At 47.0% G+C, this 27,567-nt stretch overlaps 2 long non-coding RNA genes across 3 annotated transcripts in view; one reads left to right on the forward strand and one right to left on the reverse strand.

Annotated features, from left to right (window-relative positions):
- Positions 1-1,507: 1,507 nt before the first annotated feature.
- LOC131494379 (uncharacterized) overlaps positions 1,508-27,567 on the reverse strand; it is a 79,446-nt gene continuing 53,386 nt past the window's right edge. Inside the window, exon 3 of the long non-coding RNA XR_009253354.1 lies at positions 1,508-2,127. This is a non-coding gene — a long non-coding RNA (uncharacterized LOC131494379). The remainder of the gene's footprint in view (positions 2,128-27,567) is intronic.
- Positions 16,537-20,417, forward strand: LOC131494380 (uncharacterized). 2 transcript variants are annotated; one of them, XR_009253355.1, is made up of 3 exons: positions 16,537-17,000; positions 17,802-19,750; positions 20,119-20,417. It is a non-coding gene; the product is annotated as an uncharacterized LOC131494380 (long non-coding RNA). The 2 variants fall into 2 exon arrangements; XR_009253356.1 differs by having other exon boundaries at positions 17,802-18,673; positions 20,119-20,411.

Raw genomic sequence — 27,567 nt, forward strand, 5'->3', positions numbered from 1 at the left:
AAGGATGAAATCTTGCCATTTGCAACAACATGGATGGAGCTAGAGAGTCTAACGCTAGGAGAAATAGTCAGAGACATACCATATGATCGCACTCATATGTAGAATTTAAGAAACAAAACTAACATGCGAAAGAGAGAGAAAGAGAGAGACAAACCAAGAAGCAGATTTTAACTATAGAGAACAAAATGATGGCTACCAGAGGGGAAGTGGGTGGAGGACGGTGAAATGGCTGATGGGGATTAAGGAGTGCACTTGTCGTGATGAGCACCGAGGGATATATGGAATTTTTGAATCACTATATCGTATACATGAAATATAACACTGTATTTAAGTAACTGGAATTAAAATATAAACTGAAAAAAATTATGTTTGCACCAATAATAGTAACCATTCATTGAGTGTCTGCTCTGGGCCAAGGCACTCAGCTAGGCACTTGCATCCATAGTTTTTTAAGCCTCTTAATCACTCCATTGTATTTTGTCCATTATATACATCAGAAAACTGAAGTGCAATGAGCTCAAGCAACTTGCTTAAGATTTCAGACACAGTAAGTTGTTTAGGCACAGATTTGCATAATAATCTTTTTCCAAAATCCATGTTTTTCTGAGACAAACTCCTGGCCTGAGGTCATGATAGGCAGGGAAGAATACCCTGGACGGGGCATCTTCATATGTAGAGAGAAAACTGAGAACAACTTCTATAAATATAACATTATAAAGTTAGGTTGATTACACACACACACACACACACACACACACACACACACACACACACACGTTACTCATTATGAGCACCATCCTTTAAATTAGTCATCCATGGGGCACCTGGGTGGCTCAGTTGGTTAAGTGTATGACTCCAGCTCAGGCCAAGATCCTGTGGTTTGCGGGTTTGAGCCCTGCATCAGGTTCTGTGCTGACAGCTCAGGGCCTGGAGCCTGCTTCAGATTCTGTGTCTCCCTCTCTTTTTGCCCCTTCCCTGCTCACGCTCTATCTCTCTCTTTCTCTCCCAAAAATGAATAAACATTAAAAAAAAATATATATATATATATATATATAAAATAGTCATCTTTGAAGTCATCTTTGGAAGACTATTACTCCTTCCAAACACTATCTAAAATGCTTGCAATTTCTCTTTGAAAACTCTACTCACATTTAGCTTACATTCCCCACCCCCACCCCCACCCCCCAGTCCTGGTTTCTTTTGGTTACAGCCACATTTGACCAAATAATGGTGTTTCCCATCTTGCTCACATACCTTGGTCACCAGATTTACTTCCAAATGACTTCAATTGTTTCCAAATCACCAAATCCACTCACGGAGGAAGATTTGAGGCCAGGAAGATTTGAGAATTTTTTATAAAATTCTGCAGCAGGCTCTAGGGATAATTTTAAAATACAGTGAGCCATGGTAGCACGGTTGGAAAAAAAAATTTGCTATTTGGAAATGTAAGCTCTGATTTATTTGTTAAAATAATAAATGAAGTCATATTATTTGCAGTCACCAGCTTATTACACTAACCCCTCCCTGGCTCTGCTTTCTCTCCTTACACTTTGTTGGTTGCTGTGGATTTCTCCATTGAGATGGAATTTGGAAGCCCATCAGTGAGACGACATCTCACTTGATACAATAATAATTGCAAAGGACTGGATTTCATGATAACCTAGTGCCTTGATTCTCCAGTGAGGGCAGAGCTTCCTTCAACATTCATGGGATCGCTTCTCACCCAAGGGGTTCTTCATGGGCTTCTTATTTGAATCTAGGAAAACTGGTGTGGGTAATGAGTGAGAGAAACATGGGCTTAAAGAAGCAATGTTTTTATGGGTTGGAGATGTTTCTCAGATCAGGTCAGTGTAAAAGCATAATGGAGAAGGAAGAGGTAAGAGTAGCCAAGAGAACAGATGATGTGATAGATATTTGTGGCATTCTCTTTTGTTCTCTTTTAGGATCCCCCATCCTGGGCTTCAGTCATATCTCAGTGGTATAAGCCTAGTTGTTGGAAAGTTAATTTTCTTTGGCTCTCCCCCCAATTTCAACCAAGGCCAAGCCCTGATTGTCACTTACCATCCATGGGAGTTTGCACTAACCCTCACATCTGAAATGGGAGCCCATGGAGAAAGCTCAAAAACTCTGAAAAGAAATGGTAACGTAAAAAATACAGTGACTATATCTTCGCTTCTATCATGCATTTTCTTTTAACACAGCAGATATAATCACCTAGGGGAGAACTAACATTTGTTGAGAAGATGAAAGGCCTTAAGCACATTGCATGCCGTATCAATCAAAATGCCATCAGGAAAACAGAAATTATAATAGGTATTTTAACCAGAGGGTATTTAATATAGTGAATGGATTTCACATGTGTTGGAATATCCAAAAGAAAGCAGTGAAGTCGGTAAATACAGGGAGCAACTTAGGGCTGGGGGGAACAAAAGGAAAGAGGTATAACCTAGGAATGTAGAGGAAGAGCCACGATCTTTGTTGCTGGGCTGCTGTAGGACCATCATGTACTTGGCACTAAGATTGCCAAAGGGCGCTGGGTGGCTGGTGACAGGGCCTGTAGGAAGGGGCAAGACTCTGGTCTAAAGTTGTTAGAGTGGTAGCTGTCCTAAGGAAGGTGGAAAGAGGAAGGAAGTCCCTTCCTCTCTCCTCCTGCCTCCCAGTCTCCCAGTTGTGCCTCCCAATTGCAGACCCTAAGTGGAAATCAGCTCGCAAGGGAATCTGGGAAATCTCATTTTCAGAATCTAAGCCCATAGCCTTACAGATCAAAGTATAAAGGGTGTGCATGGAACTGAGAGATCATTGACAAGCACGATGAGTCAATTCACTTAATACTCTACAAAACTGTGAATAAATAGAAGAAACAAAGTTCAGACCAGGGTCTAATACCAGAATCCTTGCTCTTGTAGTAAGTTCTAACTCAGTTTACATTTATACTTTGCCCCTGCCTTTTTTTTTTTAATCTTAGCATTTATTTAGTGCTGGCTGTGTGCCAGTGCTGTGCTAAATGCTCAGGTTCTGCTTATCCTATTAAAGTTTTGAAACAGTGCAGGTAACGTTGATGAAAAGTTGCCCAGTAAACAAGAGGATTAGAAAACTAAATAAGAATAAACCTGGTTTCTTGAGTTGCAAATGTGTGCATATATGTATGTACATATAAATTTTTTTTTTCTTCTTCCAACGTTTTTTTTTTTTTTTTTTTTTTTGGGACAGAGAGAGACAGAGCATGAACGGGGGAGGGGCAGAGAGAGAGGGAGACACAGAATCAGAAACAGGCTCCAGGCTCCGAGCCATCAGCCCAGAGCCTGACGCGGGGCTGGAACTCACGGACCGCGAGATAGTGACCTGGCTGAAGTCGGACGCTTAACTGACTGCGCCACCCAGGCGCCCCTACATATAAATTTTTTATATTATAGAGATTAAACTCTTTATATATACTTATATAAGTAAATTAATATGTGTATGTATTTATATAAAACTGTACATACATAATTACATGCAGACCACTTGGGTGAAAAAATACTATAATCAAAGAAGAATAAAAATATTGTCCTAGATTGTTGAGCATGTCATTCTAATCAACTTCAATTCATTTCAGAGAGTAACTGTTAAATACATATGTGTGCTCAGCACTGAGCTAGAGACCATGAAGGATACAAGAAAAATATATGATGAGGACCCTGTTCCCAAGAAATGTGCTGTCTAGTTCTGAAATTAAACCTTAGCTATATAGGACATCATGTACAAGGAAAACATAAAGGTCAAGGGACGCCTTGGGAAGTCACTGAGGGCTGGGATTGTCAGGGAAGGTTGTCAGGAAGGGAGGAGACGAGGCAGAGGGGGCAGTGAAGGCAATATGGATGTGGAGAAGTGGACAGACCCTTCCACGTTAGGGAAGACCATGAGTAAAGTCTCAGAGGTGGGGCACGAACTCAATGTTTTATTGTTTTATTATTTTTTTAATGTTTGTTTACTTTTTGAGAGAGAGAGAAACAGAGCATGGACAGGGGAGGGGTAGAGAGAGAAGGAGACGCAGACTCCAAAGCAAGCTCCAGGCTTGAGCTGTCAGCACGGAGCCCAATGCGGGGCTCGAACTCACGAAGCACAAGATCATAACCTGAGACGAAGTCAGACGCTTAACTGGCTGGGCCACCCAGGAGCCCCACAAACCCCCTGTTTTAAATGGCAGCAAAGGCACTGGACATACGAGTGAAAGAAGGAACATTAGTTGGATGGTGGGCCTGAGTCCTAGTTGTCTCTCTCAGTATCCATTCTCCCCTTTTTCTGTTCGGATGGAAGGTTAAGCTGGGCACAAGACCAGCCTTCCTTGCAGCTAGGTGTGACAGGGCCACTAGATTCTGGCTAATGGGATATCAGCAGCAGTGATGTGTGAAATTTCCAGGCCATGTTCCTGAAAGGAAATGAGTTTGTCCTCCATTGCTCCTATTTCCCTTCTCCTCCAGGAGTGCGGATGTGCTGTTGAACCATTTTGGACTTTGTAGATAAGGACAACATCCTAAAGATAGCACACAGAATCTAGAAAGAGTCTAGACTCCCAACATCGACAAACTGCCGTCCCAACCCTGGAGCACCAACAGTGATTGATAAATGAGAGGGAGGATTCCAACTGAGAGCCACAGGGGCGTCTTCTGCTCTTGGGCATCCATAGCGCTGTTTGGAGATTCTGGCATTTGTTCCTCTGAGGTAGCAGTAGATCCTCCAAAAGTAGCCTCACCTTGTCCACACATCTGCATAATTGCTACTAAGAGTATCTTTTGGGAAGGCCGTTCAGAGAACCGAAACCACAGTGAGAGGATCGGTTTTTCTCTCCATATGTTAGGCGGGGACACCGAAGTTTCTAGCCAACCATGTTCTGAAGGAATATGAGACTCGCTGCAAATCCAGAAAGCTGCCGTAAGATCTTACAGTTGGTGTGGGGGAGGTATTAAAAAACACTAATATTTCTGGAATGGAAGCATGAATTGAATGCAATAAAGATATCACAACCTAGGACAAATTGCCTTTGAGATCAAATACGTCTTGTGGAGAGGACTGGACCTGTCTTTTTGGTTGTCTCTTTTCAAAATAATCCCCACTGAAGGGCGAGTTGTTGCACTGGCTCCAGATCTGCAGCATCTTTCTCTTTCCAGGTACAGCAATAAGCAAAGATCCTAGAACCAGACTTGGGGAGAAGATAGCCCTGAGGCTATCTTTGAGATCAGGCTCTTTGAGAATCGTTCAGGATTCTTTCATGTTGGAAGGTGAAGTGTCATTAAAAAAAAAAAAATGTGAAATTCACCCAACAAAAACTATTTCAATTTTTTTTATTGTATGTGTGTGCGTGTGTGTGTGTGTGTGTGTGTGTGTGAGAGAGAGAGAGAGAGAGAGAGAGCAGAGGAGGGGTAGAGAGAGGGGGGGGGACAGAGGATCCAAAGCAGGCTCTGTGCTGTCAGCACAGAGCCCAATGCAGGGCTTGAACTCATGAACTGTGAGATCATGACCAGAGCTGAAGTTGGACACATGACAGACCGAGTCACCCAGGTGCCCCCCAAACTAACCATTTTAAAGTGAATAATTGAGGGGCATTTAGTATCTTCACCATGTTGTGCAACTAGCTAGAAAAGTTCAACGCGTTTTCATCATCCCAAAAGGAAACCCTGTACCCGGTAAGCAGTTAGTCCTCATTCTCCCCTTTCGGGCCCCTGGCAACCACCAATCTGCTTTTCATCTCTATGGAAATACTTGTTCTGGGTGTTTCACATACATGGAATCATACAGTATGTGATCCTGGGTGTCTGGCTTCTTTCTATTTTTATTATTGATTTTTTTTAATGTTTATTTTTGAGAGAGAGAGAGAGAGAGAGTGTGTGGGAGGGGCAGAGAGGCAGGGGGACAGAAGATCGAAGCTGGCTCCATGCCATCAGCGCCTCAGTGAATAGCCCCGCGTGGGGCCTGAACCCACGAACTATGAGATAATGACCTGAGCCGAAATCAGACACTTAACTGACTGAGCCATCCAGGCACCCCTTCTTTCTTTCTTTTTTTAATGTTTATTTAATTTTGCGCGCGCGCGAGAGAAAGAGCAAGCACACAAGCAGGGGAGAGGCAGAGAGAGAGAGAGGGAGACAGAGGATCCAAAACGGGCTCTGTGCCAACAGCAGAAAGCCCGATGCAGGGCTCGAACCCCGGAGCCCTGAGATCATGACCTGAGCCGAAGTCGGAGACTCAACCCACCGAGCCGCCCAGGAGCCCCCTGGCTTCTTTCATTTAGCATAATGTTTTTGAGTTTCATCCAAGTTGTGGCATGTGCCAGTGCTTCACTCCTCTCCGTGGCGGAATCGCATTCCAGTAAATGCATACGCCCCAATTTGTTTATCCATCCACCTGCTGAAGGTCATTTGGGTTGTCTCCACCTTTGGCTGTCGTGAACGGTGATGCTATGAACACGTACGTACAAGAACTTGTTTGCACACCCACTGCCATTTTAATGAATATATAAAACTCAGGACTCAGGCGAGGAGGAATTAGCATCTGAAAGTCCAAATTCTCATTCTTCCCCACGTCAGAGGACAGGTTGCCGGGAAGGGGCTGCTACATCGACCAGTGTTGTTCTAATGGGCCCCCAGAGGTGCGTCGCAGAGTGGCTCTGAGCGTGAAGGAGGCTGGTAGAGTCACGGGCCCTGACATCTGTCTTCACTGCTGCCATTTCCTTTCTTTGAAAATCCAGGCAGGCACGCGGTCGAGTCACACTGAAGGCCCACGTGTGCTTTGCCGGGTGCTCTCTGCCCGGTTGTTCTCTTCATCGCCAGTTGTCCTCGCACCTTCTGAAAGGTGCCTTCCTGGCGCTAGCAGAAAAACAAAACTTTCCGGGTTAGACCAGAAGGGACCCCAGGCCTCCGAATGAGAGCCAGAGGACAACTACGCAAAGGGACGAGTTCTGTAAAAATAGTAACCGCTGCTCTTTATTGAGTATTGAGCATCCGATCCATTCAGCAGCCCTACGAGCCATCACCCCCATTTTACAGATGAGGAAATTGAAGTTAATTCAAGCACAGCTGAGGCCTATGCAAATACAAGCGTATCTTGGAGATACTGTGGGTTTGGCTCCAGACCACTGCAATAAAGCGAGCGCTGCAATAAAGGGAGTCAAATGAATTTTTTGGTGTCCCAGTGCATATAAAAGTTACATCTACACTGCACTGTGGTCTAGTAAGTGTGCGAGAGCATGACGTCTAAAAACAATGTAGATACCTTAATTAAAAAATGCTTTAGGGGCGCCTGGGTGGCGCAGTCGGTTAAGCGTCCGACTTCAGCCAGGTCACGATCTCGCGGTCCGTGAGTTCGAGCCCCGCGTCAGGCTCTGGGCTGATGGCTCGGAGCCTGGAGCCTGTTTCCGATTCTGTGTCTCCCTCTCTCTCTGCCCCTCCCCCGTTCATGCTCTGTCTCTCTCTGTCCCAAAAATAAATAAAAAACGTTGAAAAAAAAATTAAAAAAAAAATAAAATAAAATAAAATAAAAAAATAAAAAATGCTTTATTGTTGGGGCGCCTGGGTGGCTCAGTCGGTTAAGCGGCCGACTTCATCTCGGGTCACGACCTCGCGATTCGGGAGTTCGTGCCCCATGTTGGGCTCTGTGCTGACGGCTTGGAACCTGGAGTCTGCTTCAGATTCTGTGTCTCCCTCCATCTCTGCCCACCCCACCCTCCCGCCACTTGCGCTGTCTCTCTCTGTCTCTCAAAAATAAATAAACATTAAAAAAAAATAGTTTCTAAGAAAGAACTGGTCGGACCAAGGGACACGGGTTGCAATCAGCTGTGAAGCTGCCCCTCCCAAGATGTTTTGATTATCCCCAGATCAGTACCCAACATGACGCCTACCATGTGGTTGGTTCTGGATAAAGAGATCTTAAGGCCGGGGGGTGGGGGTGGGGGGGTGGAAGTGGGGTGGGGGGGGGTGGATGAATTCATTCACACACATGTGCATGTTATCACAGCTTCTCTGTGGCCAGGACACTTCGTCTGCCTCATCTCAGGCAGCCTGCCAGTGTATGTTATCTGGATCCACAGTGCCTCAGACAACTTCTAAGGGCCACCAAGAGGGTATATTAGTTTCCTGGGGCTAATCTATCACAAATCACCACAAACGCGGCAGTTTAAAACGGCAGCAATTAATTCTCTCCCAGTTCTAGAGGCCAGAAAATTGACATAGGCATCTGAAGGCTCTGGGGGAGTGACCTTCTTGTCCTCTTCCGGCTTCCAGTGGTTCCAGGCACACCCTGGCCTGTGACCCCCAATACCAGTCTCTGCCTTCGTCTTCATGTGGCCTCTTTCTGGAACTCCAGTGCCCCTCTGCCCCTTCTCTTACAAGGAAAACTGTTATTGGAACTAGGCCCACCGGCACAATCAAGATGATCTTATCCCAAGATCCTAAAGTTAATTATAACCAAAAAGGCCCCTTTTCCACATAAGGTCATATTCAAAGGTTCTAGGGATTAGGGCATGAGCATACCTTTGGAGGGCAGGGCAGGGGGGCATTATTCAACACACTATCAAGGGCCCAAAGCCTCAACAGAGATAAAGAGAAACCATTGGTTCCAGGGTGGCTAATCTTCCTCTATGGTGTCACACAGCATGTTACTGCCAGGTCCCAGCACGCTCCCCCTGCAACCACGGTTGACCGTAAATCTGTGAAGCCATCACTGGGCACCCCAGGAATTAAGTGAAGAATGTTCAGATTTTCCAGGCTGCCTGCTGGGCCTTCACAAGAATGGTCCAGCTGAACGAGGCCATGATGAGCTATCTTGGCTCATTTTACGAGCTCAGTAGAAATGCCTTGATAAGCCTGGAGGTTGGACAGGTAGCAAATCTTCTCTAGGGGACAGGGGGCAGGAGGTAGAGGGCTGGACAGGGGAGTAATAAGGTTGGGCTGGGTTTTTCCTAACCTCCTTCTGTTTGGCCACTCTGAAGCCATATTTCCCTTCCCCTTCTCTCAGCACCAGCCTTGTTCTTCAGCAGTCTTCAGCACCTGGACCACTGACCCATGGGCTCCAAAGACCCAGGCTACGGTCCTGGGAATGTGTAATGGTCATTGTGTGTCAGCTCGTGTCAACTTCTGCTAAGGTGACCAGATATTTAGTCTAACATCACTGTAGATGTGTCTATGGGGCTGTTTTTAGATGAACTTTATATTTACATTAGTGGATTTTTGAATAAAGCAGATTGCTCCTCATATGTAGGTAGGCCTCATGCAATCAGATGGAGGCCTGAATGGAACAAAAGGCTGGCCTCCCCTGAGCAAGAATAAATTCTGCAGCAGATGGCCTTTGGACTTGAACCACAACATTGACTCACCCCTATGTCTGCAGCCTGCTGGCCCATCCTGCAGATTCTGGACTTGCCAAGCATCCGTAATCATATGAGCTAATTTCTTAAAATAAATCTCTCTTTCTATATATGTGCATGTTCTATTGATTCTGTTTCTCTGGAGATTCCTGACTAATACAGAGTGGCCTCCACTTTCCCAGCCTGGATAGCAACCTTCTCAAGGGTGGGGGTGCTCAGCCCCATGCTCCTTCTCTCTCCCTTTGATCTCCCTCCAGACCTTGCAGTTTCCAGCTCAGAGAAAAGCTGCCTTTTAGCATGGAGACCGATAGGTCCTATTGGGTCTGTACTATCGTTCTCTTTGTTTCAAACTGATGATTGTAATTTCACCCCATTCAGGGGCCATCCCATCCATCAGCTCAGTAGGGTTCATGGAGAGGAAGCATCTGAGGCTAAGAAATGTCAGAAAAGGAACAACGGTCCCGGCCCAGCTGGGGTCTGGAGGGGTCTGCCAGGCTGAGCTGAGTGGAGAAGGATAGCACCCATGTGAAAGAAGAGAGACTATGGCCTGGGTGGCAGCTAATCAAGTTCTCCCTTGTCAATTAATGAGTTTAATAAAATCCTTGACATGCGATCATTTTATATCTATATGAGACTCATGATTTTACCTCTTTAATTAAAAATAATTATCCTTTAATAGAGCCCAACCTCTCTCAACTCTCCCCCAAATGAGATGAAATCAAAACAAAAAAATCTATTAACATGTATTAATACTCTAGAGTTTTAATATGTACACAGAATGGAACTAAACCCTACAAACGAGTAGGAACATTCTCAAAATTTCCTACCCTTTTTTAAAATTATGCACAGGTTTATTGACATCAGGCTGAATTTAAAAATCGAATTAAGAAGATGAGCGTATCTCGATGCAAGAGAGGAAAATGACATTGTGTCATCTTGTCAGAAGAGATGGTATGTTTTCCCATTTGTTGATGTGTTCTGCTGTGTATTTTTGGAATGTTTTGCTCATTTCCTTATTGAGATATAATTGACATATAACATATTAGTTTCAGGTGTACGACATAATGATTCAGTATTTGTATATGTTGTGAAATGATCACCATAGTAAATCTAGTTAAATTGCATCACTGCACAGAGTTACAGAATTTTTTTTTCTTGTGAGAGAACTTTGGAGAATTGCTCTTAGCAGCTTTCAATATGCAATACGGTGTTATTAACGAGAGTCGCCATGCCTGATCCCTCCCCCTCTTTATCTTCAAGACGCCATATTTGGAAGGTCCAAAGACGTGCATCATACACTTGCCTTTTTCCCTTCTTTCAGTCTAGGCCAGTGGTTCTCAGCCTTGAGGTTCATAAGAAAACTGGAATGTTGTTGCTAGGACTATGAATACTACTTACGAAAGCAACGGAAAGAGCTTACTGTATCTTAAGAAACGCCTACGGTAATAATGACAATATGAAGATTTTTGTCTTTCATGAATCTGAAGCTACCAGACCACTCCTTTCCCCCATAAAATATGACTGCACCACAACTGCATCAAGGTGTCTGAGGCTCTTAGGCTCTCAGTTGCGTTTCTCTCCTATTGTACTTCCCTGGGAAGGCAGGTCTCAGATATTGGAGGTGCTTTTTTTTTTTTTTTAATTATTTTTTATGTTTATTTTTATTTATTTTTTTTTTTTTAATTTTTTTTTCCAACGTTTTTTTTTTATTTTTGGGACAGAGAGAGACAGAGCATGAACGGGGGAGGGGCAGAGAGAGAGGGAGACACAGAATCAGAAACAGGCTCCAGGCTCCGAGCCATCGGCCCAGAGCCTGATGCGGGGCTCGAACTCACGGACCGCGAGATCGTGACCTGGCTGAAGTCGGACGCTTAACCGACTGCGCCACCCAGGCGCCCCTGTTTATTTTTATTTTTGAGAGAGAGACAGACACACAGAGTGAGAGCAGGAGAGGAGCAGAGAGAGAGGGAGACACAGACTCTGAAGCAGGTTTCAGGCTCCGAGCCGTCAGCACAGAGCCCTATATGGGGCTCGAACTCACGAACCGCGAGATCATGACCGCAGCCGAAGTCGGACGCTTAACCGGTCTCTGAATCTGAGACCAGTGTCAGGCTCTGTGCTGACAGCTCGGAGCCTGGAGCCCGCTTCAGATTCTGTGCTTCCCTCTCTCTCTGCCCCTCCCCTGCTTGCAGTCTCTCTCGCTCTCTCTCAAAAATAAAGAAACATTAAAAAATAAATAAATAAATAATTCTTGAGGTGAAATTCGCATAACAAATTTATAGCCATCTTAAAAATGTACGGTTGAAGGGCATTTAGTACATTCACAGTGTTGTGTCACTCTAACCTCTATGAAGTTCCCAAACATGTGCGTCCCCTCAAAAGGAACCCCGTAGCCATTAACAGTCATTCCCTACTGCCCTGTCCCTCCCAGCCCTCGGAAACCATCAATCTGCTTGCTATCTCTATGCTTTTCCTTATTCTGGACATTAACGCATATGTGGAAATCAACCATAAGACTCTGCAATTTCCACTCCTGGATCTATACCCCAAAGAACTGAAAAAGATACCCAAACAGGTATTTGTACACAAATGTTGACGGCGGCTGGAACAGTTATGTCTTCCCGGGAACCCTCTGTGGGCTTTCTTGTGGTTCTATAGGTAAATGTCTCTTCCTCTGAGAAAAAGCAACAGTGAGGACAGAAACAAGAGAAAGACAGAAGCCGTACCCAGTTACCCCCATTGGCGCTCTGCTTCCCCGGGCACAACAACCCAGCGTGACGGGTGAATGTTACCCACTGGGGGTTCTGGACAACAATGAATCAAATACCCCCAGAAAGAGAGGCTTGGCAGACACATTCGGGTGGCTCACCAAATTCCCAGGAAGCTGGGAATGCCTGCCCTGGAAGCCACAGAAATGGGGGAGTAATCCGGGGTCCCTCCTGCTTAAAGACGAGTGCTGCCTCGAAGCCTGTTATATAAGTGAGCTGGATTTCCAGCCTACGGGGAAAATGCACAGGAGAGGCTGCCTCAGGGCAGGCTTGTGGTCATCATGGTCAACGGTCAGCTAGGAGCTGGAGGCTGGCAGACCCATTGGTAAAGCGGGCCTCTTTCTAAATCTGTTTCCTCTTCGTTAATTGCGGAGCATTTTTATTCTAGCCTTCTGTGGGCTCAGGAGCTTGGCTGGTACTACGCTCCCGGTTTGCAAAGGAAGAAACTGAAGCTGCGGCCTTTTCCAATGTTTTCTTCCCTGCTCTCACTTCTGGCAATTATTATAAAGTGCACTCATTATCCTTACAATGGTTTAGAGACTAAAGCTTAATTCAGTCTGTTATTTCTGTGGCTTTGCCTAATAGCATTGGTACCTGTGCTAGCCCCACTAGGTGGTGAGGCCAACGCCTCCTTAAATCACCAGAGGATGTACTTTGTGTTCTCGTCTTGGCTCCTACCGGTCTGGCCAGAGGCAGTTTTCATAACATTTTAATGGGTCACCAGGGTTTTCCATGGGGACATCTGTCTCCATAACAGGCAAAAGGGGACTCTCCTAAGAAGAAAGCCGGCCTGTAGGAAAGTCAGCTTTGACTTCTAAAACGCAATAGTTGAGTACCTGGTACCCTTTGTTGACAGGCAATGCACATGAAAGGTGCTCTCTTCTTCATGTGGCTTATCACAGTGCCCAGTAGGGAAGGAGACAGATCCGGGTTCAAATCGTGGCACGGCCGGTGTTCCATGTGTCATCTAGATGAGTCCTCTAATCGTCCTGAACCTCAGTGTGCCCAGCCGCGAGGTGGGGTGACAGAACTAAAGTTATGTATAATGGAATAAAAGAATTTGAGGACGTGCTTGACAAATGATAGGTCCGCTCAAAGATAATAGCATTATTATTCATTTTAGTACTAACAGCTACCTCTAGTCTGAGTTGGCCAAAAAGGATCAGACCATGTGGGGACATTTTTAGCCTTATAAGCTGTGGTTTATGTGATGTTAGATATAATGGGGCTCTCCAGACCTCAACATGGTCCGGGGTTCTCACCTCCTAAACTGGCCCCTCCGCTCCTCCAGATACGTGGTTTATTTAATCATCTGGGGGCTTAGCTAGGTTAAGGCAGCATGTTGAGGTCCACAATGTCTGTGTGGAGGGGGAAGTCCAGAGAAGCCCGTGGCAGGGTGGCGTCGGATGGAAGAGTGGGGAAAGAACGATCTGGGTTTTTTTCTGTACTACTTTCAAAGCTTCTTTGGTTCTAGGAGTTATCTAGATGCTTTTTCTGTGTATCAGCCATTCAACAAATGTTAACTCAGCACCTGTTCTGGCTGGTATGCTAGTCCCTTCTTACACCCGTTCTTACCTCCTTTGTGTCTGCTCTTGGAAAGGTCACTATAAAATAATACAGCGTTTTCTCCCGAACAAGGGGGGAAGGGTATATGAGCCAGCCAGAGGACTGTGTGACCAAGAGGGTGTCTGAGAGGAGGAAAGCAGACAGGGCCAGAAAGGAGATGGGGGAGTAGAGAGTGGTGACATCTGGTTAGCAGAATACCTGCTGCCGCGGGGTACCCCTCTCGGCCCAAGCCCCTGATGCTGCCAATTACCCCTGTGGTAACTCCGCCTTGCAGACAAAGGCGATAGGGGGGTAGCTGAATAACCCTGGGCAGAATTTCCCAGGGGATCTGCAAATTGCCTGCTTGCATGTGTGTGACTATTTTTTTCATCCTTTGATAGAAGACCTGCTCCCATACTCCCAAGTTCTCGGGCTTCCTTTCTGCAAACACTCCCTCTGTCAGGCTCAGGGGACGAGGGAGATGTGACCCTGGTAAGAAGAACACAGCCAGAGACTGTTCGGAGGCAAAGGAAAGGACACAGAGAGATAGGGGGTGGGGGGTGGGGGGGGGGTGCCTTCCTGCCTGGCTTGTTTATTGCCACAATTTAGGGAGGAGACACGTGCAAGCGCTGTGCCACTTTCCTTCTTCTCCTCTGTCTTCAGGGTTCCTCTCCCTCAATTGCCCAACAGCCCAGGACAGACTCCCAACTACCAGCCGCGCCCGCAGATTCCCAGCCTGAGAGAAACGTGTTGCTAATACCTTCCGGGCAATTTGTTTAATTAAAGCTCAAAACATGTGTTGGTTCCTGGTATAAGTGGAGAAATGGAAAGAAAATGAATTACCCATGGCCAGGTCTGCAAGTTCTCCTGATTTCTCGTATCCTTTGTTAGCCAAAGGAAGGAGTGACGAGGAAGGACCGTGGCTAGATGTTTAATTCGGCTCAGTAGCACACATGCAAACCAAAAGTTGTGGATGAATCATGGTACACGATGTGAAGCAAAAGGTATTACATATCTTATTGTATGTTCGATCCCTACTTGATTAAAATAGCAATTTAACTTATATCGCCTTTGTTGTTTTTGCAACTGAATAAGACCCACTGTCTGGGTGCACCAGTCCCTAGAACACAGGTTTCCAAGACTTTGAGAGTGAGTCCTGCTGTTATACTGATTATTTTTTACGGCATCAACCATTTAAAGGAAAAGAATTGGGGATCTAGTTGAATACAGTATTTAGTAACGCGATATGTTTAATATTATTCGTCTATGTCTTCAACCATTCAAGGGAAATCACGTGCAATACAAAACAATATGCCCAGTGTAATCCTCGCCTCCTGCCCCCAAGAAAACAAGGAATCTACCTGTTTTTAAATTTCTGCATGTCCAATGAATCCATTTGATAGATTTTTTTTTAATCTCAAGGTTTGACTTTTTATTTTTTTATTTTTTAAATTTGTTTAATGTTTATTTATTTTTGAGAGAGAGAGAGAGAGAGAGAGAGAGAGAGAGACACAGAGTGTGAGTAGGGGAGGGGCAGAGAGGGAGGGAGACACAGAATCGGAAGCGGGCTCCAGGCTCTGAGCTGTCAGCACAGAGCCCGATGCGGGACTCAAACTCACGAACTGGGAGATCATGACCTGAGCTGAAGTCGGACGCCCAACAGACTGAGCCACCCAGGCACTCAACTTTTTTTTTTTTTTTTTAATAAATGTTTATTTATTTTTGAAGAAGAGAGAGAATATGTGGGTGAGGGGCAGAGAGAGGGGGATGGGTATCCAAAGCAGGCTCCCTTCTGTCAGCACAGGGCCTGATGCGGGGCTTGAACGCACCAACGGTGACCTGAGCCAAAGTCAGATGCTTAATCAACCGAGCCACCCAGGCGCCCCTCAAGGTTTGACTTTTTAAATGACATGACAGAAGTACCATTCTGTATTTATAAATACACATTTTAAAGGCTTCATTCATTTCCTCACTCATTAAACGTAACTGAGCACTCACTACATGCAGGTGTTGCTGTTGGTGCAGGAGATGCAAATTACATCACTCTGGGTGACTCTCGTCCCCTCTTCCTTAGCCAGTCAACCTCCCGGTAACATCCTGCACCTTGGTATTCGATTAGAGATACCTGATGGGAAAACGGCCCCTGGACACTCTAGAGTTTCATGCATCAACTCGTCAACCTCATGGAAACACACCAGCTTCTCTGTGAGGGGTCCGGCCAAGCCTGGGTATATTCTTAATTGACTGGCACAGGTTGGGTCACGTGACCACACCTGCACCCATCTCTGTGGTTGAGGGTGGGGGGCTCTGATCGGACAGCCTGGCTAAATGTCTACTCATAAGGGGTGAGGAGGTCAGGTCCTCACGACCCCATGGTTTCCTGAAAGCATAGTTTCCCTAAAACGAGATAAGTAGGAAGGGCCAGAAGAAAAGCAGAGGTACCATAATCTACCCCACCACCCGAACCACTGACTTCCAGGCCTTCCTTCGTGGTCAGTCTGTCACTGGGGCTAAACTATTTTCCATCCCTGTCCTTCTTCTCTAGCCCTATTGCTGCCTCTTTGGCTCAGATCATCATCACTTTACCCAGATGCCTACAGTGCTCTCCTAACTGGCCTTTTCACTCTAGGCTTGCTCCTCTCCAATCCAGGTTCATCATTCCCGGACTAAAATAGGACCACATCACTCACTGACTACCCCATGCCTTCAGCGTAAAATGCAAGCTTTTAAAACTTGGCATACGTAGCTTTATCTTGCACCCGGAACCCCTCACCTGGCTTGGGGACTGTTGTTCTGGTGCCCAGCCCCCTGCTACACTGATAACATTGTACCATCTGTTGGCTTGCCTGACTCTCCCCCTAAGCCAGAGCACTTTAAGAGCCAGGATATCGTAGTTTGGCTCACTCCACCTCATTGCAAACCCTTCGTAGCGCATTTTCCTGTTGGAGCTAGAAAGCTAAAAATTGCATTTACGAGACCGCCTGGCGGCTGGGATATAGAAAGGTAATGTAAGTTCCATCAAGCAGGTATACCTGTATGAGACTTTATTTTTTTTAAACGTTTGTTCATTTTTGAGACAGAGCAACAGACAGACTGCGAGCATGGGGGAGGGGCAGAGAAAGACGGAGGCACAGGATCCGAAGCAGGCTCCAGGCTCTGAGCTGTCCGCACAGAGCCCTGCGCGGGGCTCAAACCCACGGACCGAGAGGTCATGATTTGAGCCGAAGTTGGATGCTTAACCGACTGAGCCACCCAGATGCCCCTGTATGAGACTTTAAATAGAAGCAAAAACTGAAGAGATCTTCTGGCAACCTTGGTGGTGATATCTGATCCTGTGGGGGCAGGTACAGGTGAGTTTCTAAAATCCGGCCCCCAGCACAGGATGGCTATAATTATGGTGTTTCCGACTAGAACATTGCCTTAATGGAGTTGGTGCTTTTTCTTAGTCTGCAGTTCCCAGCTTTATTGCTGGGACTTGTATGGACACCAAGCCTGGCCCTGGCCCTTGCCACGATTCTGTGAGCGGCACAATTCTCTGGAATAAAACTCTTTCCACAACAAAATAGTGGATGCTATTGTTGGCAATTAAGCGCCCTGATTAATAGAGATAGTGTTTAATGCCATTTTGCATCCGCAGCACCCAGCACTATGCCCGGCCCGTGAGAAATACCACACGCCTGTTAGCGAATGAACGTTTGAATGGATAGTTGTCTCTGTTCCCAGAGCGCTCACTGCATGCTAAGACAGGCGCGCATGAGAATATTTCAAGGTAACAGGTTGTAAGAGAGTCACAAGAGTTAAGAAAATGCTAAGGTAGGAGCATCGGGACCGTCTCAAGGAAGGTAATATTTGAGATGGGCCTTTAAGAATGAGTAGCAAGTCGTTGGCTAGATAAGGAGATAGAGGTCATTCCAGGCAGGAAAATGGTATACCCATAGTGCAAACGCATTAGATGGCAGGGCACGTTCAGGGAATGTGTGTGGTTGGGTAGGATATGACCCTCTGGTCAGGAGATAAAGAGGGACAGGGCAGGGGAAGCCAGGATGTGAATAGCAACCAAGGTTAGCGTTTCTGGTACTTTCCAGACACTGGATCCTGAACTATGTCACATTACCTCAATCCTCACCATTGCTATTACTCTCATTTCACAGGCTGACTTGACCAATGTCATATGGCTGCAAGGGGCAGAACACATTCAAATTGAGCTCTCTCTGACGACCATGCTTTAGACTTTGTCCTGCAACGAATAAGAACCAACGAAGGTCGGACAACGATAGGATTAGATGGTGTTGCCGAAGGATGGGAGAAGGGGAGCTTGAGTAGGTCAGGAGCCCAGAGGGGAGATAGCAGCCACAAGTCAGGAGTGGTGAGAATGGGGACGACTGAATACATCTGAGAATTTTGGTTTTTATTTTTAATTAAAAAAAAAAAATGTTATGTTTATTTGTTTTTGAGAGTGAGAGAGACAGAGCACAAGCGGGGGGAGGGGCAGAGAGAGGGGGAGACACAGGATCCAAAGCAGGCCTCAGGCCCTAAACTGTCAGCACAGAGCCGGATGCGGGGCTCGAACCCGCGGACCGTGAGATCATGACCTGAGCTGAAGTCAGACACTCAACCGACGGAGCCACCCAGGTGCTGAAAAATATTTAAATTTTTTTTTTTTTAATGTTTATTTATTTTTGAGAGAGACAGGAAGAGACAGAGCACAAGCAGGGGAGGGGCAGAGAGAGAGGGAGACACAGAGTCTGAAGCAGCCTCCAGGCTCTGAGCTGTCGGCACAGAGCCCGACACGGGGCTCGAACTCACGAATCATGAGATCACGACCTGAGCTGAAGTCGGACGCTCAACCGACGGACCCACTCAGGCGCCCCACTGAGAAATATCTGAGAGGCTGCATAGACAAACTCGGAGACCAATGCCATGTTGCAGAGACAGGAAGCGATAGGAATGAAGAGTGAAGCCGAGACCTGGGCTCAGGCACCTGGGTGGATGGTGGCACCATTCATCAAAATAGAGGAAACAGGTGAAGAAGCTGGCTGGGGCGTTGATTCCTGATATTGGTGTTAGATATGTTGATACAGGATTCCTACAGGACGACAGCTTGGAGACCATCGAGATATCCATTTGTCTGAATCTGTGGTGCCCGTGACCCTGGAGTAAAGCCTGGTGCCTGGGGTGTGTTGGCGGCTGTACAAGCACGTCTGGAATCTGGCCCAGCATCAGGCGGAGCGAGCACAGAGCCTTGCGTCGCTGCGTATTGAAACTGACTTGTCAGGCCACGGAGCTACAGAGAAGAAAGGCTCTGGCCGAGGCAGGCAAGCAGGCGCCCCGCTCAATAATTCAGCACAGAGCCTGTCTTGGCTGCAGAGCTACCATCACAAGGAGCGTTTTTAAAGCCAAACCCGATTTCTGTGCGAAGTCATGCCTGAGCAGGCTGGATCGTCGCCAAAGGACAAGAGAAGGCTCCAGGCCTCTTTATACACAGGCCCTGGGAGATTTGGGTACTTCGTGATAAAGCTGTCAGTCTCCGCAGGGCAGGCATGTGACTCATTTGCGTATGTCACTTCCTTCAGCCCGCAGGCCCCTGACTCCAAATCCCAGCGGACAAACAAAGCTGTCCCAAACGACCTCTTCCTATCAGATTCAGGCTTTATTATGCTAGGGGGTCTGGCCGCAGATCCCTTCACTGCTCTGGACCAACTCAGAGCCCCTCTGGCGGAATGGAGCTCTCTAAAGGGAAGGGCACTTCAGGGGGGGGGGGGGGGGTTCAGGCACGGCCCCACAAGGATCAGGGAGTGGAGCAGAATGGCCTGAGCGCTGCTGACATTCTGCCACCAGCGGTCGGCTTCCAAAGCTCTGGGAGAATGGGCCCGTTCCACCTTCTGGGCACGCTGCTCCCCAGCCGCCCACGGGGGCCGAACCCTGGATGGTAGCTACCCGAGTCTTTGCTTCTCTCAGTCTCTGCTTCCATGCGTCCTTGATTCGCGCTGGCCTCCTGTGCTACCCATACTTGGGGATCGATTACTTAGCAGGAGACTGTAAGGAAACCTTCACCTGGCATGCACAGCCGTGCCCAAGGGACTGCGCCGATGCTTGAGTGGTTAGTAGCCTAGTTAGGACTGGATTCACGTGGCCTTCCTTCCTCCCTACCTCCCTTCCTTCTTTCCTTCCTTCCTTCTTCCCTCCCTCCCTTCCTACCTTCCTTCTTCTCTCCCCCTTCCTTCCTTCCTTCCTTCCTTCCTTCCTTCCTTCCTTCCTTCCTTCCTTCCTTCCTTCCTATCTGGACACTGGGCAGCCTGCTCCTGGTAGAAGGGATCTGGCATGGGTGCTCCAGGGTGCTCTCTTAGCCTGCCTGGACTCCTTCCCCAAGGGCCAAAGGCATCCGTATTTCAACAGGTCTGTAACCTACTGGCCGAGCCAGCAGCTAGCGGAAACTAGAAATTAAAAAAATGTGTCCCTTCCCTGCAGGCTGGCTCGTCCCTGCACCAGGATGCCAGGCGTGGTGGACAGGACACAGGCTGGAGGTCAGCCCCCACCGCTGCCCCTTATGGCAGGTTCTCTGTACTGGCCACTAGCTTCACGGCTCTGGAGGAGGCCCTCCCCACGAACAGTTTATCAGTGTGCTATGATACGCCAATCGGCAAATTCTGCTTCAGAGATTCTCGATCCCCCCCCCATCCCCACTATGTAATTCAGAATAAAATTTAAAATAAAAACAATACTGGCTCATAAAACACAAGCTTACAACAATACTGACTCACAAACTTACACAAGTGTTGAAATTATAACGAACTTACTTGGGATATTTAGATTGCAACATTCTTGTTCGCTAAAGCTGAAACTTTTTTTAGTTTTGTAGGAACCACCTACTGGACTGGGTCTCAAAGCTCATGTTTAGGGGGCCCACTGGGCAGTCCGGCCCTGGGCCTGGGGCCCCCTCCTGGGTCCCTTTCGGGCCCTGCCCCATCCCTCCTGGATCCTATCATCCTGCCTAAAAGCACAGCTCAGACGTTTGCTGACGGTGCTCACGCCTGGCTTCTACTCCCCCCAGCCCCCCCCCCCCACCCCGTGCTGGCTTCCTGAGAGCCCTATCCCAGCAGTGACAGTTTTGACTATGCTCTTGTATTTAGACCCCTAACCTTTCCCAACTGTGTCTGAGTCCCAATTCCAGTCTTGTCACGTGGGCTTCCTCATGTTATTACCACTGGACCCACGAAAATCCATCACGTTTTGGGGATCGGGACAGTGGGGCAATTCAGGAAATCTGACTTCCTTCCTGCCCTTTGGTGGTTTTAAACTAAGTCCATAAATAATTTGATACTCCCCCCCAACCACCACTTCTGGAGGTGGAGCTTAGCTCTCTCCCCTAGAGTGTGGGCTGAGCTTCTTTGGATCAGGATGTAGTCTTCCTTGCTCTCTCTCTTGGATCACTTACTCTGGGGGAAGCCGGCCGCCATGCTGTGAGGACACTCAAGCACCCCGTGGGGAGGATCACGTGGTAAGGAACTAAGGCCTGCCAACAAGGAGCATCTGAGTGAGCTATGGTGGCGGTGGACCCTCCCACCCCAGTCAAACCTCCAAGTGACTGCAGCCCTGATCATGTCCTGACTGCATCCTTCTGAGAGACCCCGAGCCAAAACCACCTGGCCAGGCCATTCCCAAATTCCTAGCCCACACCAACTTTGTGAGATGATAAGTGTTGATTATCTGAAGCCATTTAGTTTCGAGGCGATTTGTTGCCTAGCAATAGTAACTCATATATATCCCAAAGGTGGGACTGGAGAGAGGGACGGCGGAGTCTCACAAAAACGGTTTTCGGGGCCAGAAGCTTCCGTATCACTCATTACCCCTTTCCCCCGAAGGCATCATATCCCCAGTAGGTATGGTTTCCTTGCTTCTCTGTCTCCCAGACAGACTGTGGGCCCTTGAGAGCAGGGGCTCGGCTGACCCATCCTAAATGTAGCCAAGTTCTAAGGATACAAGCTTAAAGGGGCCAGTCACAAAAAAATTCTTTATTTTTCTACAACTCACCCAAATATTTATTTTTGGCATCTGTTCCGAGGGTAGCATACACAGCCACTTCTGGGGACCCTCTTCCTCTCAGATCTTGTTTGTCTCAACTCCTTCCACGCCCCTGTTGGGCTGTGGGAAGTACTGTGTTGTCTCTGTATGCTGCAGGATGTGGGAAATTCTGCCAGCTGTTCGCGGGTCCTCCAAGGACCCTGGGGACTATAAGGTTTGCCACTTCTGGGCTTCTTCCCTGGAAAGGAGGCTCAGACACCCCTTGCTCCACGTCTCTTCCTACAACCACTGCCTGGTAACACAGGGTTTACCCCACTCACGAACTCTCTTGCTTTCATTTTCACTGTTACTTATTTGCCTCTAGCTTCCAAATCTCTTGTTTAGAACCGGAGACATTTAGGGCCGTGTGTGTGTGTGTGTGTGTGTGTGTGTGTGTGTGTGTGTGTGTGTAATATCTCCGGTTTTTTTATAAAGCGTTTTAACCTACAGAAAGATCAGAAAATAATATGATACCTCTGTACCCACTACCAAGATCAAACCGACCTTAGCATTTTGTCATATTTGCTTCAGATCCTCCTCTTTTTAAAAGTAAAATAAATCAATCGCTATAGATAGAGCCCAATACCTCCGCTATCCCCAGCTTCTGCAAGTAATGACAGTGCCAGAGCTAGTGCTCCTCAGTCCCTCAGAAATTTCTGTTTTGTTATAACTTGTTTCTGCACTTAAAACGTATATTCTAGGGGCGCCTGGGTGGCTCAGTTGGCTAAGCGTCCGACTCTTGATTTCAGCTCAGGTTATGATCTCACCGTCAGTCGCGGGATCAAATCCCAGGTGGGCTCCGTGCTGAGGGTGGAGTCTGCTTAGGATTCTCTCCCTCCCCCTCCCCCCCACCCCCCGCCCCTCTCCCCCACTCGGGCACTCTCTCTCTCTCTCCCTCTCTAAAAATAAAAATGTAAAAAGTATATTCTAGTGTTACATGCATTTACAGATTTTTACATAAAGAGTATCATATTGTACGCATTTGTTTTCTTTTTTCCACTGCATATTAATATTTTCTTTATTCTTAAGGTAGCAATTTACATAAAGCAAAATGCCTTCTTTTTAGGGTCCACCTCTGTGTGTTTTGACAAAGCATGTGACCATGTAATGACCCCCACAACCGAGATGTAGAAATGACCCATCATCCCAAAAAGTCCCTGCTAGGACCTTGGTTGTTGACATCCCAGGCTCTGGCAGATGGAAAGCCTGGCCTTGGTTTTCAGTCTCCGTGGTGTTGTCTGTCTTTCTGCTATCAGTCCACACCCAAAGCAATGCATGCCCGAGGACTGAGGGGGAGATGGCTGGGGAAGGTTAGAAGATTCAGAAGCAGGAATCTGTGCTAATACCCCCACAGCTAAGTCCTACTGCCTGGCCAAAGATAGAGCCACAGGAAATGTCGGTGACTCAGTGAATAAACAAATGAATGAATGAAGCCATGTAAGAGGAGGCTGGTGGGAGTTATTTTCTTCTCCAGCCTTCCTGGGTATCAGGAATCACCAGAGACTTCACGCCTGGGCAGTGGATCGTCTGTGTCCTTCTGCCGGGCTGAAGCCCTGGTTTTTGGCTCCCAGCCGCCGGGGGAGGTGGGGATTGACTTCATTCCTATCTCCAACATGCTCAGTGCAGTCTTGTAGGCTCTTCCTGGGACACGAAAGGGTCTCCTGGGCCCACCCCTGCTCTTGTCTGTCAGGATGCTCCCAGTGAACCAGTAGCTCAGGGCTTTTCTCCCCATGAGAAAAAAAAAAAAAAAAAAAAATGAATCCACTTGGGCTCCTAATTATAAAGTGTCAGCAAAGGATCCCTTTAGACTTCGTTAACTATAAAACTTAACCTTCTCGGGAAAGGAGATCAATACTCCTCTCTTCACTTTCTCTGCAGCCCAAGAATCTGTATCAGCAACTATGGCTCTCAGCATGGTACGTGCTTTCAGAAGAAAAAAAGTCCTGTGATTGATTAGTTCTAATGTCTCTTGTGAGAGAGGGACAGAAAGAAGGAGAGAGAAATTTAGCTATGCTATATTTATCAACTCTGACCTATACCCTTGATGCTGGTCTATTGCTTCTCTAAGATGTTAGAGACACAGGAGCTTCTGCGGCCAAAAGCCTCTCGTCCTTTTACGAAGACCAAGTTGCCTGATGCTGCCCCACAGCTAGCTGACCTAGAAGGTTCTGTCCGGATGCAGCCACGGTAGCGGCATTCTTTTTGTAGCTAGGCTGAGAAGATAAGACAACAGCACAGCAATCAGCTTCCTATTACGCCAGACTCTCTGTGCTGGAGGTAAATCAATACAGATTTCTGGACTGGCCTTCATTTCTCACGGAAGGTCCCGAAAGCAAGTCCAAGGGGGCTTTCCTTATTTAGCACCCTGGCGGAGGTGTGTGCTTGTCAGAGCAAGAACGAGCCACACAGGTCCCCCTGTGTCGTTGCTTCCTCTGATGAAAGAAAACAGGCAGCCAGGCCTTGGGAATTCTAAGTGGCAAGGGGAAAAAGAGAAGTTGCCACTCATATCCACTTTCCTGTTACATGCACTGGCCCTACGGGCTTGTTGACTTCTTGCTTCCGCTAACTGGTCACAATAAAGGATGAAGACCGACTCTCTGGGCTGTAAATAAGAATTAGCTAACGTACTCGGCACAGCTCTTTTCTCTGCCGCATAGGAAATTCGCAGGTCTGTACTAGTGCCCAGTGGAAGTGAAGACTCTGAATGAAGAGTTTTCCCTCCCCCCCCCCCCCCACCCCAAGGGCTCCTGAGGACCCATGGGGGAGGGGCAAATTTGGGGACCAGCAACCAAGAGGAAGCCCTGAGAGCCAAGCACCCATGGTCTGTAGTCCTCACTGCCAGTCAACGTAGCCTCGCCGTGTCCAGACTACATAAATACTCAGTCAGACTGCTGGGAAGATCTGAGACCCTTAAAGGAGTTGGAGGAGGGTGGGGGAGGTGATCCGTGTAGAAGACGGCATCAGGAAATGCTAAGAGCGAATACAAAAGTCAGCCACAAAGGAGGCAGAATGGGTTCTACCAAGCACAGCTTCTGTTCTTGGCTTAGAATTTGCATAGACATTACTTCTTGAGGCGTAAGTCGTGCAGGAATTTGACTGTCTGGATCAGAATGATCAGAAGGAAGAAAGCAGGCATCTCTCAGTTTGATGCTCTAAAGTCTCCTCCTTTACCTGGAAGTCAAGTATGTCACTTTGAGGCTCCTTCTAAGCCCCAGGAGAGCTCACTGCCCTATCCCGGGACAGATGCTCTCAGGGGCCTCCCATGGGGATGCCATTCTTTGAGGGGTCCCAATTGACGTAGGAGTCGTTTTTGCTAGGAAGCCTTCATGACACCCCCAAACCTGGGCCAAGCCCCCTCTCTGCGCTGCCTCAAACCCCAGAGGTCACTTCCATCAAAGCACATATGACACTGGCTTCCGTATGTGTCCATCTCTCCTGGTAGACTACAGTGACTGGGACAGGCTGGTGTTGTAATCACCATTACAATTCATAGCAAAGTGCCTAGGACATGGTAGGTGTCAAAAAAAAAAAACAACCCATGTATTGAGTGAACATAAGAAAAAGAGTATTTGGGGGAGCCTCAGAGTGGGATATGCTGAACTGCTGCTCCTAGGGCAGGTCCCTACCAGAAGGTGCCTCTGAGTTCGTTATTTTATTTTTTTTAACTTTATTTGTTTATTTTGAGAGAGAGAAAAAGAGCACACAAGCAGGGGAGGGGCAGAGAGAAGGAGAGACAGAATCCCAAGCAGGCTCCATGCCATCAACACAGAGACCGATGTGGGGCTTGAACTCACGAACTGTGAGCTCATGACCTGTGCCAATATCAAGAGTCGACGCTTAGCGGACTGTGCCACACCCATCCCTGGGCCTCACACTACTCTGCCTCTCTCAGGGTCTCCGACTGACTGCCACTTCCTGACTTACCACTGCTTCGTGGTCTATTGCCCAGCCTGGTTCTCCCCTCAATTCACTAAGATTTGGGGAAAGAGTCTCACGGTTTCAAGTCATCACTCCTTTTTGTCCCCACTTGCTCTTTTTTTTTTTTTAAAGTTTATTTATTTATATTGAGAGACAGAGAGAGAGAGAAGGAGGGACAGAGAGAAAGAGACAGAGAAAGAGGGAGAGAGAGGAAATCCCAAGTGGGCTCCACACTGTCAGCACAGAGCTCAACCCAGGGCTCGATCCCATGAAACGTAAGACCATGACCTGAGCTGAAATTAAGAGTCAGAAGCTCAACCAACTGGGCCACCCAGGAGCCTCCCCCTCCACCTGCTCTTTCCAATGAGCAGGTGCCATAGGCCTTGAGAAGTTTAGCAGGAAGTTACCAGGAGGACAAAGGAGAAATTTCATCCCAGGAAGAGGAAAAAACTAATACGAAGAAGAAAGAAAATCAAGTGAGAGAGGGACAACTAGAAACCTGGGGTGACCTGAGGTGATGTGTAAGGTGGGCTTGGGGAGAGCATGAGGAGTGGGGATGGAAGGCCTTGCCTTGTCAAGAATTTTATGGGAACTCACAAAAACATCTCTGAGCAAGAGCGTTCTTGATTAGTTGTGTTTATATTCACTGTTCCTCATGTTACCAAGGGCTAGTGTCCTTGATAAATAAAGAGCTTGAAATTGATAAAGAAAGTTGATCTTAAAAATCAATAAACTGACTTTTAAACATAGCCAATAACTCCAGAGAAGAAGGTGCAAGAGATATGATTAGCTGGTTCACAGAAAAGGAAATACAAATGGCTCTTTAACATACAAAAGATGTTCAATCTCACTCATCATAAGAGAAATGCAAATTAATTCTCTACACAGATCCCATTTTTACCTATTATGTGGGCAAAAATCCCAGAATTTGATAACACAGTCTGGTCGCAATACCAACCACTGCTGGTAGAAGGTAAATTAGCACAACTCAGGGGAAGGCGATTTGACGATATCTACCCAGATTGTAACCGCTTATACCTTGAGCTCCACTTCTGGGGTTTGACTATAGAGATATACTTGTACACATGTGACATAATGCATATTCAGGGTTATTAATTAGAGCACTGTTGTAATGGTGACATATAGGGAGCCGCTAAGTGCCCATCAACCGGGTACCATTGGGTAGATGGTGATGACAGATTCCGTACAATAGAATATCGTGCAACTGAGAAAAAGAATGAGATGTGCTCATGACAGGGAAGGGATCCGAGATATCCAAGATAGCTACAAGACAGTTAAGAAAAAGGTAGGCCTGCATAAATAGTTGGTGCATTTTGTGTATAACATGGGGGAGGAGAAATGAGACTATTTGTATTGTGTGTGTATTGTATTTGTGTTCTCTTGTAAAAACATAAAGGAATTCGGTGAGGTGCAAAATGATTGCCCAAGTAGAGGTGAGAGAGGTTTGGAAACCAGGCAGATGGGGGTAGGTGTGAAAAGGAGACTTTTCGCTGTGAACCTTTTTATATTTTTTGAATTTTGAATCCTGAGAATGTGTACCCTATTCAACATATTACAAAAAGATAGTTTCCCGTTTCCATAGTCTTTCTTTCAGAAGACTTCTGTAGCCTGGCTGCCAGAAGAACCCAGCACCTGGTCTGATGACTCACACCATCTCCAGTGAACCCTCAATGTTAGGAAATATTCCCCCCAAGCAAATTCATACATGTCTTTAGAGGACAGGGGTACCGCATCACCCAGCTGTAAGTTATTAGAACTCCCTCGAGGTTGAAAATACCCCGCCCCGCCATCCTTCTGGGGGCTTGGATTTGGGTTTCTGCCTTTCCCCACGTGCTTCTTTCCCACTCAAGTGGTCATTTTCAGATAGTATCTCTACTTAACAAAGCCAGTGTCTGCCCTTTGTTTTCTGATGTTTTT

This window comes from Neofelis nebulosa, chromosome 14 (assembly GCF_028018385.1).
Source record: "Neofelis nebulosa isolate mNeoNeb1 chromosome 14, mNeoNeb1.pri, whole genome shotgun sequence".
In the NCBI taxonomy this organism is placed as follows: Eukaryota; Metazoa; Chordata; class Mammalia; order Carnivora; family Felidae; genus Neofelis; species Neofelis nebulosa.